This window comes from Pleurodeles waltl, chromosome 2_1 (genome assembly GCF_031143425.1).
Source record: "Pleurodeles waltl isolate 20211129_DDA chromosome 2_1, aPleWal1.hap1.20221129, whole genome shotgun sequence".
Taxonomy (NCBI): domain Eukaryota; kingdom Metazoa; phylum Chordata; class Amphibia; order Caudata; family Salamandridae; genus Pleurodeles; species Pleurodeles waltl.
The window spans coordinates 440,695,561-440,708,644 of record NC_090438.1 but is presented as its reverse complement, the minus strand read 5'-3'; positions in this window follow the sequence as shown (position 1 = coordinate 440,708,644).

Here is a 13,084-nt window from a genome sequence, read left to right as displayed (position 1 = left end):
TGGGATTGTTACTCTTCAGCAGAACTTACCTTACCCCTTTTTCCGACATTCACTTAATTGTGGTTGGCCTGAACCTGTGAAGTTCCCTGAGTTCAGCGTGACTAGATAACTGCTAGTGGAGCTTACTGTTTCCTTTTTTCTAAGTCCTCTAAAAAAGTTTAGATTTAATATCTCTGGTTCTACTGACTGTTTTTGTTTTTAGTTCTGGGATCATTTTATTTATTTAAATTTACTCTATTTTTATGTTTTGACTTTCCCTCTTTGTGTGCCGCATGAATACTTTACACATTGCTCCTAAGTTAACCCTCAATGCTTTTTTACCAAGCTACCAAAGGGTTAAGAAACAGATTAATTTAGTGACTTTTGTGGTTCACACTGACAAGGATAGTGGTTGTTGCCTGAATGGGGCTTACACCCCCACCCCAAAATCAACACCTGATGTTTTACAATCAAGATCTAGTGCACTAAAGGCCTTCAATCAAGACAGCAGTTCACCAGCCGCTGGAAAAAGGCACGGACATTTTTCAGATAAAGGGTCATCACTTTAAACTGATAGTGGCCCTCAGGAGTGGAGAATGAGGACCTTTTCTTTGCTCTCGCAGTTAAGAAAGGCAGCTCTTAGATTGTCCATGAGCTCATCGGCTCGGGGGATGACGTGTGAGTCATTTTTGGTGATGGCTTTGATTTCCTGTAGTCTTCACAGAATCTGAGATCTTGGGCCATGTTAGACCTGCCAGCATTAGGGTGGTTCCCATAAATGTTTTCATACTTGATTCCAATTTTTGTTTGGATTTGTGCTTCTGTCTGCATGATGACTGGCTTGTGCACACTCCCTTAAATATGATTTGATTGGCACATACCTAATTGGCATGTTTATTTGACTTGTAAGTCGTTTGTAGAGTCACTTATCATATATCCAGTCACTTATCATATATCCAGGGGATATAAATTAAATGCTACCAGTGGGCATGTAGCACTTATTATGCCACCTACCGAAGTAGCACTCTAAAATGTGCTCCATGTCCGCCATTGCAGCCTAAAGACAGTGTCACAGTTCTATGTTGACTTTGTATTTAAACTACAATGCTAAACCTTAAACTCTCCTTTTATTACATATACATCACACCAAAGGTAGGCCCTAGGTAGTCTATAGGGTAGGGTGTGTGTGCGTAAAAGGTAGGACATGTACTTGTAAAGGTCCTGGTAGTGAAAAACTCCCAAATTTGGTTTTCACTACTGTGAGGCCTACATCTCCCAAGGGGTAACATTGGGGGTTCCTTTTCATAAGCTGTGCTTCCTAATTGAGAGAAGGTAGATATTTTATATTTGGCTCCTATGGAACTGTAGTGATAAACTCTCTTTAATGGTAAGGTGAGATTTTTCTTTACAACTTTGAAAATGACACATTTAGAAAGTTGGCATTTTCCTGTCCTTAGCACTTTGTGGCTGCACCTACATTGGGTCACATAACTGGGTGGAGCTGGCAGCTAGACTTTGTAAATTACTCCCAGACAGTCACACAGCAGTGAGATTCCATATGCCTCAAAGGGCCATCAACGGGCAGGATGGGTGGGGGCGGAGAAGAGCACAAGACTAATAGCAACTAAATAGGCTGTGTTCTGTCTGCTTGCAATAGGTGAAAAGACCCTGTATTGTTACTGCACCCAGCTTGGAGCCAGGGCAAGGGAGTCAGGGAATACCATGCTCTTCAATCAATCAATCAATCACTTGTAAAGCGCTACTCACCCGTTAGGGTCTCAAGGCGCTGGGGGGGGTAGGATTGCTATTGCTCGAATAACTAGATCTTGAGGGGTTTCCTGAAGGTCACAAGGTCCTGGGTCTGTCAAAGGTGGACGGGGAGGGAGTTCGAGATTTTGGCAGCGAGGTGTGAAAAGGATTTGCCACTGGCTGTGGTTTGATGGATGCGGGGAACGGTGGCGAGGGTGAAATTGGCGGAGCGGATCTGGCAGATGGGCGCGTGGAAGGTAAGTCGCTCATTGAGGTAGGCAAGGCCTGCGTTGTGGAGAGCTTTGTGGGCGTGGATGAGGAGTTTGAAGCTGATCCTCTTGTTGATGAGGAGCCAGTGTAAGACTCTGAGCTGGGCTGAGATGTGGTCATGGTGTGGGATGTTGAGGATGAGGCGTGCGGAGGTGTTCTGTATACATTGCAGTTTCCTCTGGAGCTTGGCCATTGTTCTGTGTAGAGCGCGTTGCTGTAGTCCACTCTGCTGCTAACGTGGGCATGGGTGACCGTCCTTCTGGTTTTGATGGGGATCCATCTAAAGGTCTTGCGAAGCATGCCGAGGGTGTTGAAGCAAGAAGATGAGACGACGTTGACTTGCTGGGTCATGGTGAGCGATGAGTCTAGGATGAAACCTAAGTTGCGTGCGTGAGTGGTGGGAATTGGTGCAGTTCCTAGGGTGGCTGGCCACCAGGAGTCATCCCACGTGGAGTGGTTGGAGCCGAGAATGAGGATCTCAGTCTTGTCCGAGTTCAGTTTGAGGTGGCTCATCTCCATCCAGTTGGAGAGGGCATGCAGTCCGTCGTGGAGATTGGTCTTTACAGTGGCAGGTCCTTGGTGAGTGAGAGGATCAGCTGGGTGTCGTCTGCGTAGGAGATGATGTTGAGGCCGTGAGATCGGACGATATTTGCGAGCGGAGCCATGTAGATGATAAAAAGAGTTGGGCTGAATGAGGATCCTTGGGGAACGCCGCAGATGGTCTTGGTGGCTTCAGACAGGAAAGGGGGGGGGGGGGGCGGACTCTCTGAGTACTACCTGAGAGGAAGAATGTGATCCAGTCCAGGGCCTTTTTGTGGATCCCAGTGTGCGGAGGCTGTGATGACAGACAGTGTTGAAGGCTGCCGAGAGGTCTAGGAGGATGAAGGCAGCGGTCTCGTCTTTGTTGAGCATGGTCCTGATATCATCGGTTGTGACGATGAGTGCTGTCTCGGTGCCGTGGCTCTTACGGAATCCAGACTGGGAGATGTCTAGCGTGCTGTTGTCCTCTAGGAAGCGAGTCAGTTGGTCGTTGAGGATCTTCTCAATGACCTTCGCTGGGAAGGGAAGGAGGGAAATGGGCTGGTAGTTCTTGTGGTCTCCGGGGTCTGCCTTGTTTTTTGTTTAGCAGGGCTTTGACTTGGGCATGTTTCCAACTTTCTGGGAAGGTGGCGGTCTCGAAGGAGCTGTTGATGAACATACGGAGTTGGGGGGGCGATGATGTGGCTTGTTTTGTTGAAGACATGTGGGGGCAGGGGTAGGAGGGTGATCCGGAGTGGATGGTGCTCATGATCTTGGTGTTGTCCTTGTCGTTGGTGGTCAAGAGGTTAGTGTGGCTCAGTGCATTGGGGTTAGTGGTGGCCGTGGTGATCGTGGGGGTCGAGAAGTTGAAGCTGCCATGGATGTCCGTGGTCTTGCAATGAAAAAAGGTGGCGAGGGAGTCACAGAGGTCTTGCAAAGGAGGGGGGTCAATGGAGCAGGACTTGGGGTTGGCGAGTTCTTTGACTATGCTAAAGAGCTCTTTGCTGTTGTGCGTGCTGTTGTCTATGCGATCTTTGCAGAAGGATCTTTTGGTAGTCCGAATGAGCTGGTGGTGCTTGCGGATGGCTGTCTTGAGGGCGGCATGGTTGCTCTCTGTTTGTTTGTGGCGCTGCATCTTCTCCATTTTCCGGCACTCCCGCTTGGAGGCCTGACGGTCGGCGGTGAACCAGAGTGCTTTAGTGCTGGTGCGGTTGTTGGAGGGTTTCCTGAGCGGAGCGAGGGTGTTTGCGCAGTCATCTAACCACTGTTTGAGGTTGAGGGTGGCTGTGTTGGGGTCGATGGTGCTAGGTGTCGAGGCACGGGCGAGGGTGGAGATCAGCTGGTCTTCCAAAATCTTGTTCCAGTTGCAGCGGGGGATCTTTTGTTGGTGGTGGTGAGCAGTGGGTTTCTGGAAGGTGAAGTGGACACAGCGGTGCTCGATCCAGTTCCTCCTCCCGGTTTGTTGGTGCAGTCTCTGAGGGTAATCTTATAACCTTCAGGGATGGCTATGGCAATGTAGGGTTCAGAGAAGGGGTTCATCCAGGTTTCTGTGAGGAAGGCGATGTCTGGGGAGGCTGAGATGAGTAGGTCCCAGAGTGCGACGGCGTGCTTGCTGATGGAGCGGGTTTCGAGGAGGATGCAGCTGAAGTCTTTGTGTGTGGTACTGTTGTGGTGCTTGGCAGCTTGGGGGCAGGTGAAGCTGTAGATCCAATAGGAGAAGGGTCCATGGGTGTGCCTCGGGGTAGCTTAGAAGCAGGCGGTGGAACGGCCTGGGTTGATGGCGTGGAGTTCGTTGGCCCTGTAGCAGCATCTGGTGGTGTGGGGGGTGCGGAGGCCAGGGGGACTGGCGCTGGGCACAATCCCGGTGTGGATGGGCACAGACGGCCGCAGATGGGTCTGCCTCTGGTGCCCCTCTGGTGCGGCAGCGCAGCAGCCGCCATTAAGAAGGGGAGGGGGAGGGAGGAGCAGCTGGGAAGCAGGAGCTCAGGGCGAATGGGGGCTCGAGGGGGTGGGCCGCAGGGACGCAGCGGCGGGAAAGAACAGATTAGAAGAGCCAAAAATGGGCGGAAAGCGAGCGCAAAGGCAGCAAAGCAGAAAAAAGGGCTAAAACCACAGAAATGGCACAATTCACACACGCACAGAACTTACGGAACCCACTAGAAACCAGGGATGAGGCTCAGACGGGTACCTGCAGGTGGTGGAGGGCCTCGAACTCGCGGTAGCAGTGAGGGTGGGGTGGAAGGCACGGGCACAGTCTGGTGGAGCTGCGTGGTGTGAGGAGCAAGCTCTGACCCTAAAAGAAGGTCAGGGGTCACTCCGAGCACCGCATAGCAGCCACCATTAAGAAGGGGAGGTGGGAGGGAGAAGCAGCTGGGAGGCGGGAGCTAAGGGAGAATGGGGGTTTGAGGGGGGTGGGCCGCAGGGACGCAGCGGCAGGAAAGAATGGCTTAGAAGAGCCAAAAATGGGCGGGAAAGGGGAGCAAAGGCAGTAAAGCATAAAAAAGGGCTAAAGGCACAGTGTGAGAAACTGGGGCTGATTGCAAGGGCCCCATAACTTTTTGCCCCCATTTTCCACTTTATGCTGGTGTTTTCCTGACTCTGATGGTGCCCTGGGTACTGCTAACCAGTCCCAGGGCCTGTGCTCTGTGTAAAATGGATATGCAAATTAGGCTAATTATAATTGGCTAAGTTAACCTACCTATAAGTCCCTAGTATATGGTAGGGCATGTAGGTTTAGGGACCACAGCATAGGTGGTGCCCACCTAGGTGCATTGCTGAGGTGCCCAGTGTCATTTTAAAAGCAAGCCTGCCTTGCTGGCTGCTTTTAAATTAAAGTTATATGCAAATTCGACTTTGGAATTAAAGGTACTTCCAAAGTCTTAAACTACCTTATTTTTACATATAAGTCACCCCTAAGGTGTGCCCTATGTGCCCCTAGGGCTGGGTGCCATGTAACTATAAGCAGGGACTTTATAAAAATAGATTTATAAGCCCTGGTGAGGTAAAAACAGCCAAATTCGTTTTTCCCTCATTGAAGTAAATGGCCTTCATAGGCTAGAATGGGCAGACTTTATTTTAAATTTTAAAGTCTCCTTAAATGTTACATACCAAGAATTTGGTATCAAATTGATTGTTATAATAAATCCCACAACTTCCAGTTGTTGGATTTAATATAACTAGTGCAGGTAAAAAGTTTAGACTTTACCTAAAAAGTTGCCAATTTCAGCTCTGCATTGTTTTTGCTCCTGTGCTCTGATTGGCCAGCCTGCAGCAGCTTCTGCCAGGCTACTTTAATGAGGTGTGAAGTGGCCTGACTTCACACAAAGGAATGTGCTTGGGGGAGAGAATCTCCCCTCAGCAGATGGGGAAGCAGGAAGGGGGAGGGCTGCCAAACTGGTCTTCAAAGGCAGAGAAGGACATCTGGAGCACCCAGCAACACCCCCACATCCTGCAACCCCAGACAGCTAGGTGCCCCCTTGATTAGATTAGGAGAGGGCAGGAGAGGGGTGTGTTTATGATTTTTAGCCACACCAGTGGGTGGGCTCAGCCAGATCTCTCCTCTAAAAATCAGATTCATCCATTTTGGATTTTTAGAGACTATTGCCTTCTGGGATGGATTTTTGCCACACTTCCCAGGAAGTGGTCATCACAGGGGGACGACCCTGTCCCTGATTGGAGGACCAGGGCCCCCCTGCTTTTCACCCAGGAGCAAGGATAAAACTGGCAGACCTGCACCCACGCCTCAGATCCCCACCAAATTTCAAGAAGAAAGAACTACAAGGAGAAGAAGGACTGCCCTGCTGGACCCCTGGCCTGCACCTGGACCCTGCACTCAGAAAGACTGCACCAGCTGCACACTTGGGCTTCACCACAAGAAGGACTTTGCCTGGCTTCAACTGGTTCAAGGAGGGACTCCCTGTTTGCTACAGGTGAAAAATTGCTAACCAGAGTCCCCTGCACCAACTCCTGAAAAAGTGACCAGCTGACCACTGCCCAGTAGCCAAAAAGGAGTTTGCGCCAGGTGCACTCTGGGAGTTGAAGTCCGCACTTCCCAAGGACCATCACAGAACTTCTGGACCCTTGGGGTGAGCTGTGGACCCCAAAAGAACCTTAAAAGAACATCTGGGTGAAGCCCCAGAAGTTTGGAAAAGATTGGAGAAATTTTAGAAAAAAGCTCCATAAAGTGACCGACTCGACGCGGAAATTCTAGCCGGCTTGCCTCAACCGCGACCCGGCCTGACTTCGTGGTTCGTCCCGGTCAAGAAAAACATCCGAAAAAGAGACTAAGTCCGAACGTAAAAAGTTGACCGGGACCTTCCAGCCATCGTATCCGAGAAGGGCTCCACGGACGTCGGATCAAGATCCAGGTTTACCCCGGTCGAAGGATTTTCATCTCGAAAAAACGACTAAGTCCGAAGGTAGAAATCACCACCGAGGAAACCGACTTCGCGTATCCGGACAAGGGCTCCAGGAGGTCGGATCCAACTGGCAGGTTCGTCCCGGTGAAGAAAAACTTCAAAATAAAGACTAAGTCAGAAGGTAACTTTTTAACCGAGGCCTCCCGCGACCTGTAGCCGAGCAGGGCTCCATCGCGGTCGGCCTGAAAGTTTGACTTTGTCCCGGTCCTGGTGCAACCAGATGACCCGATTGGCGCTTTTTGTTTCTATGCGCTAGAAAATAATAATACTTTAAAAATTCATATCTCCGGTTCCCCTGAACCGATTTTAATCGTTTTTGTGTCATTTTAAAGATAAAAATATAAGCTATTTTTATAAATTGGTTTTGGATTTTTAAACTGTTTCCTGTGTTTTATTTAATTACTGTTTTGTGATATTTGAATGCTTTACACTTTGTCTCCTAAGTTAAGCCTTGACGCTCGATGCCAAGCTACCAAGGGTAGAGCTGGGATTAATTTACTGAGACCTAACTGTACTTTTGTGGAGGTTTGTGGCTTGTTGCTAGGTGTAGGTACCTACCTGCCCTACCAATAACCCATTTTCCAACACACAGAAATGGCACAATTAAAAAAAAGACACAAGCAGATACAAAAACACACTCACAGAGCTTACGGAACCCACTAGACACCAGGGATGAGGCACAGGCAGTTGCCTGCAGGTGGTAGAGGGCATCAAACTCGCGGCAGCAGTGATGGTGGGGTGGAAGGCACGGGCACAGTCTGGTGGAGCTGCACAGAGTGAGGAGTGAGCTCTGACCCTAAAAGCAGGTCAGGGGTCAAAGAACCTTTCCAGAAGCTTCTCCCATCTTGCAGGAGAAAGGCACCAGGTTATGAAACTAGGACCTTCAGACCCTCTCTTTAGTTCACTACTGGATCTGCCTAAGGACTCTCAGAGGACTTTCCGCTGCTGTGAACTATTGTTTACTCTGCCACAATGCTCTTGTACTTGTAAGGACTGATTTGCTCCGTGGAGCCTGCCTTGAACTCTCAGGGGCTAGCCACTGCTGTTGAGCCGCCCTGCATTTACACATGCACCCATGACTATCAGAAGTGTTTGCAAATGCTTGTTTGCTGGTCTCCTGTTCAGAACCACAGGGACATAACAGGCTCCCCCCATTCTGACCTGTATCTCAGTACCTGAGTGAATCATAAACCCCCATGAGTTCTTCCTCCACTCCTTGACCCCTGATTGTTGAGCTAAAGGTGCCTAGATGGCCATTTCCCAAAACTGGAGACCCAGACACTATATTCCGTCCTATATTACGTCGTACATCCGTCGTATTTACAGCATGGTGCACCATGGCGTGAGGATCCAGGGTGAGTAAAAAAAGAATGATGCATCTGTGTGCACCATGTCATAATTACATCTGATGCTTCTGCTGCAAAGGTGATGCAGACTAATGAAAAAAGAGAGGGAGAAAGAGCACCAATCATTTCATGAAACACTCCTCAAACAAATACCACAAAAATGTTATTTGTGAAGGAAAAAATCAATTTGAGTAAAAAATAAAGGATTAATTACATATTTTGAATATTTAAATTGCAAAATCCAGCAATTGTTCACTTTGGATTACATTTTATATTTATTCTAACACACAACTGTTTTAATATGAATATAAACATTCATCAATCTTTGTTTTCATAAAAAACAAAGTTGCTGGTTATTCATATACTTTAATGTATAGCGTTTGCCATTCATTTGATCATGACATCGCTAAGCCCATCGAAACTACAATTTTTTGACTAAACTGTCCCTGGTGTTCATGCAGTGAATTTTCAAAGAAATAATCCCCTCATCAGATAGCCATATGCAAAAGATACATATGTTTATGTTGGTGTCTCAGCTTATTGAACTGCTAGAGCATCAGCTTGAGACAATGTTCATGTTTTCCATCCTACTCCTTAACAATACTGGGGTCAACGTGTGTCAGCCTGCATAATTTACTGGCCTAATCAGTACTGATGGCTAATAGGTAGTTCTTCAATCTGTCTTTGTTTTTATTTGCATCTGGCTAAGCAAACCAGTCAGTGTTAGCAGCGTACCTAGTGTGACTTGGCCTATCCCTTCAGATTTGGTACACAATTCCCACTGTCCACAAATATGAAGCCTAATGTGTATCCAATTAATTCACATGAGTATACAGAAATAGGAAATACATGGATAGTACATACCCTCACACATTCCTGCAATATAGCAGGGTTGCTTGGGGTGTAGAAGTGTGCAGGATATGTTTGAAAAATCTTGGCCACACGAATTCACAATGTGCATGCAAGACAGCACAAGAAGGCGGAGTGCCATAGTGTACAGAATGAAACCAGATGTCAGGATCATAACTAAGTCATGACCAGACCCACATCAGCTGCACAGGAGCTGAGGGCCAAATACTGGCCACCGGTAATGCCTTCCCCAAGGGAATTAGGTGCACGGTGCACAGCAGTGGTGTCAATATGTGAAAATACAGTATAGGCATCATGAAAAAGAATGCAAATCACCACAGCAGATGTGAAACTGACCTCTTATCATACTTTCAGGAATGATCAGCCCAGTGAGCTGTGTAACTCTGTTGCAATATGTGTCATGACACAAAAGTCAGCCTTGGCACAAAGTGGTTGTATGAACAACGCAGAGACACTGCTATCTGAAAAGCAACTACAGTGCAACTTGGACTCTATGGCCCTCATTCCTACTTTGGCGGGCGGCGGTCGCTGCCCGCCAAGCGGGAACCGCCAGAAGACCGTACCGCGGCGGTCATTCTGACTTTTCTGCTGGGCTGGCGGGCGACCGCCAAAAGGCCACCCGCCCGCCCAGCGGGAAAGCACCAGCAACGAGGAAGCCGGCTCCGAATGGAGCCGGCGGAGTTGCTGGTGTGCGACGGGTGCAGTTGCACCCGACGCGATTGTCAGTGTCTGCCAAGCAGACACTGAAAATCAATGTGGGGCCCTGTGAGGGGGCCCCTGCTGTGCCCATGCCAGTGGCATGGGCACTGCAGGGGCCCCCAGGGGCCCACGACCCCCATTCCCGCCAGCCTGGTTCTGGCGGTGAAAACCGCCAGAACCAGGCTGGCGGGAAGGGGGTCGGAATCCCCATGGCGGCGCTGCTTGCAGCGCCGCCGTGGAGGATTCACAGGGGCAGCAGGAAACCGGCGGGAAACCGCTGGCTTCCCTTTTCTGACCGCGGCTTTACCGCTGCAGTCAGAATAGCCCCAGAAGCACCGCCAGCCTGTTGGCGGTGCTTCCTCCGTCCCCTACCCTGGCGGTCTCGGACCGCCATGGTAGGAATGACCCCCTATATCTCCATTTTCAATTCAATTCAATTTATTTTATTATCATGTTATGGAACACCTGAGAGGTCCACATGAATACAGATACAAGATCATTAAAAAAAAAGAACCGAAATTCCACAAAAAATGATACTTATTTCTTTAAAGGGCAAAATAGATAAATACATACAGTAGTTCCTTATTTAAGATACATAATTCAGAATATCTGCAAAAATGATTGGAAGAACTTAAAAATCCTGTAAAAAATCTTTCGTTATGGGGGGTATAACATAAATCTAGCGCTTCTCTGTGAGATATAATATTAAGTTGTAAGAAAATACGTTTCAACCAAAATTTCCTTGGAGCGGCGAGAGCCGGACAGACAAATAAGACATGAGTAAGAGATTGTACCCATCCTTGACACAGATCACAAACTCTAGTGGAGCCATCCCACCATGAGGTGAGATCTTTCAATGGCAATCTATTTAGTCTAAGCAGGATACACAATCACCTCACCCCATGGTTTAAATTCCAGGTCAGATAGGGTTGCACCCTTTTCATAGTTACTGAGGTAAGTAACTTCTCTAGGCCTCTTCTTTTACGACACACCTCCATATCCATTAAAAAACCCTTGGACCAAGATGCTTCCTTCAGAATGTTTTTTAACGATACATAAGGACTTGAAGGACAAAGCCCTGAGTCTACCTCTAGGAGCTGAATAGCTTTGATGTAATTTCTAAAGAAAACAGATTTTTCCCTCAGATTGCTGAAGATCTCACCATAGGCCAGGTTCTCAGTATACAATCCTCACTATGCATGAGGTTGTGTGCCCTTCTTATCACTGCCACAAGGCCTTGCATAAAGATTTTCTTAATGCCAAATTCAAGGCATAATGCAGCCCCAGAGACTGAATGGCTGCCGGAGACCATGCGTATCAGGATGGGGGATTCCGTCTTGTCCAAAAAGGCCCATTGGGATATGTCAATTCACTCTATCGGAATATAAAAGAGTCACTGGAATGTTAACCTGATAGGGTGATAGTAAGTGGGAAAAATGGCGCTTACCATTTGCCTTATAAAAGGCCGACAGGCCTTGGGCTAGTGAGAGGGCCTTATTGGTATTATGTCGTATATGATCAGAATCTTTTATTGAGGCCGACAAGATCTTGCCTAAAAATTGGTATGATACTTGCTATTCCAGCTTATGTTGACCCATTACCCAGGGGAACACAAGTTTTCTTCTCAGCATCTTCCCAGAGAAGCAGACCACCTGCGACTTAGCTGTATTAATTTTCAGGTAGTGCTTCTCTGAATAGATTTTCAATGCGGCCAGGTGATGGTTTAGGCCTTTTGTGGTAAGGTCGTACACTACTATATCATCCGTATACATCAAGCAGACAATAGGCCGGCCCGCCACTGCAGGGGCATCGCTGGAGGAGTTGCTGAGACTTATGGGTAGATCATGGATATAAAGGAGGAAAGCAATGGGACAGTAAGAAGCCTTGTTTTAAGCTGTTTTTTGTCAAAACCTTAGAAGATAATCCCTGTTCCCTGCCCATTAGGACTTTACACCAGGTTAATGAGTGTAGGGAAATTACCAATTGCAGAAGGCGAGGTGGAACCCCTAGATCTTGGAATTTTTTCAACAGTATACCCTTATCCACTCTGTCAAATGCTGTAGAATAATCAATAAATGCCGCATACACTTTGCCTCCCCTAGTCTCGACATACTTATCAATTATGGTTTGCATGATCAAGATATTTTCTGAGGTGTTGTGGGCTTTTCTAAAGCCTGCCTTTTCCACTGGTAAGATACCATTTTCCTCCACCCAGCCAGTCAGTTGTAGGAGGATACTTTTTGCAAACATCTTTCCAGTAGCGTCTAGTAAGGCAATTTGTCTGTAATTTGACGGGATTGATCTATCCACCTTTTTGTATATAGGAATTATTATACTACCCATCCATGATTCCGGGATAATACTGTGGGTATAGCAGAGACCAATAACTGGTTGGCGCAGTTTTGCCCAGAGCAATGGCTCCCTTCTAATTAGGGTCATTGGGATCTCGTCAGGGCCCATGGCACCGGAAGAACGCATTGATGTTATGATCCCTTCTAGTTCTGTCACTGTTGGTGCCCCTGTATTACCCCTTTCTCCACCTCTATTTGGTACTCTCTCCTTTCTCCCCGGGTTAGCACCCTGATTTTCAGCGTACAGTTCTTGAATATACGATTTCCTGACTTCCTCTGCTATCGGGGCAGCGGCTAAGGATTTATGATTACCGCACCCCTCCGATACAATAGCACAGAATAGTCTGGGGTTTCTATTTACGGCCGCCTCCATCAATGCCACCCAATTCTGGTGCTCCTTTTTTTTCCGAATTGTCAATTTCAGCCTTGATCTTCTTCTCTTTAATTTTGTTATTTCCCTGCTCATCTCCTTAGACCTGTGCTCTAGTTGTTTACGTATTAACTTATTAATTGCTCTATTGAAGTTCAAAATAGGAACTGTACAACTCTTGTTGTATTATGCTTGGGCTGTTTATGCAAAGTAATATGCCTTATTAAATTAGGGAATTGTACTAAAGCATCTTTCCCCCACTCCTCCAGATTACCCGCGATGTTCTCCTACAATGGCTTTATCGTTAGCATTTTGCCTATCAACCAAGACATTCTCTGATTTTTTCCATTAGTACTTATGTTTGCGCCTTTTGCAGACCACGAATCTGTTTCCCCTAGCTTCATGCATAGAAAGAGCCTTAGGATTTTGTGGTCACTATATGGAGTGTCTAACACCCCCATGTCCCCAACTTTTTGAGCCAGATTATACGAAGCACAGATGTAGTCTATTATG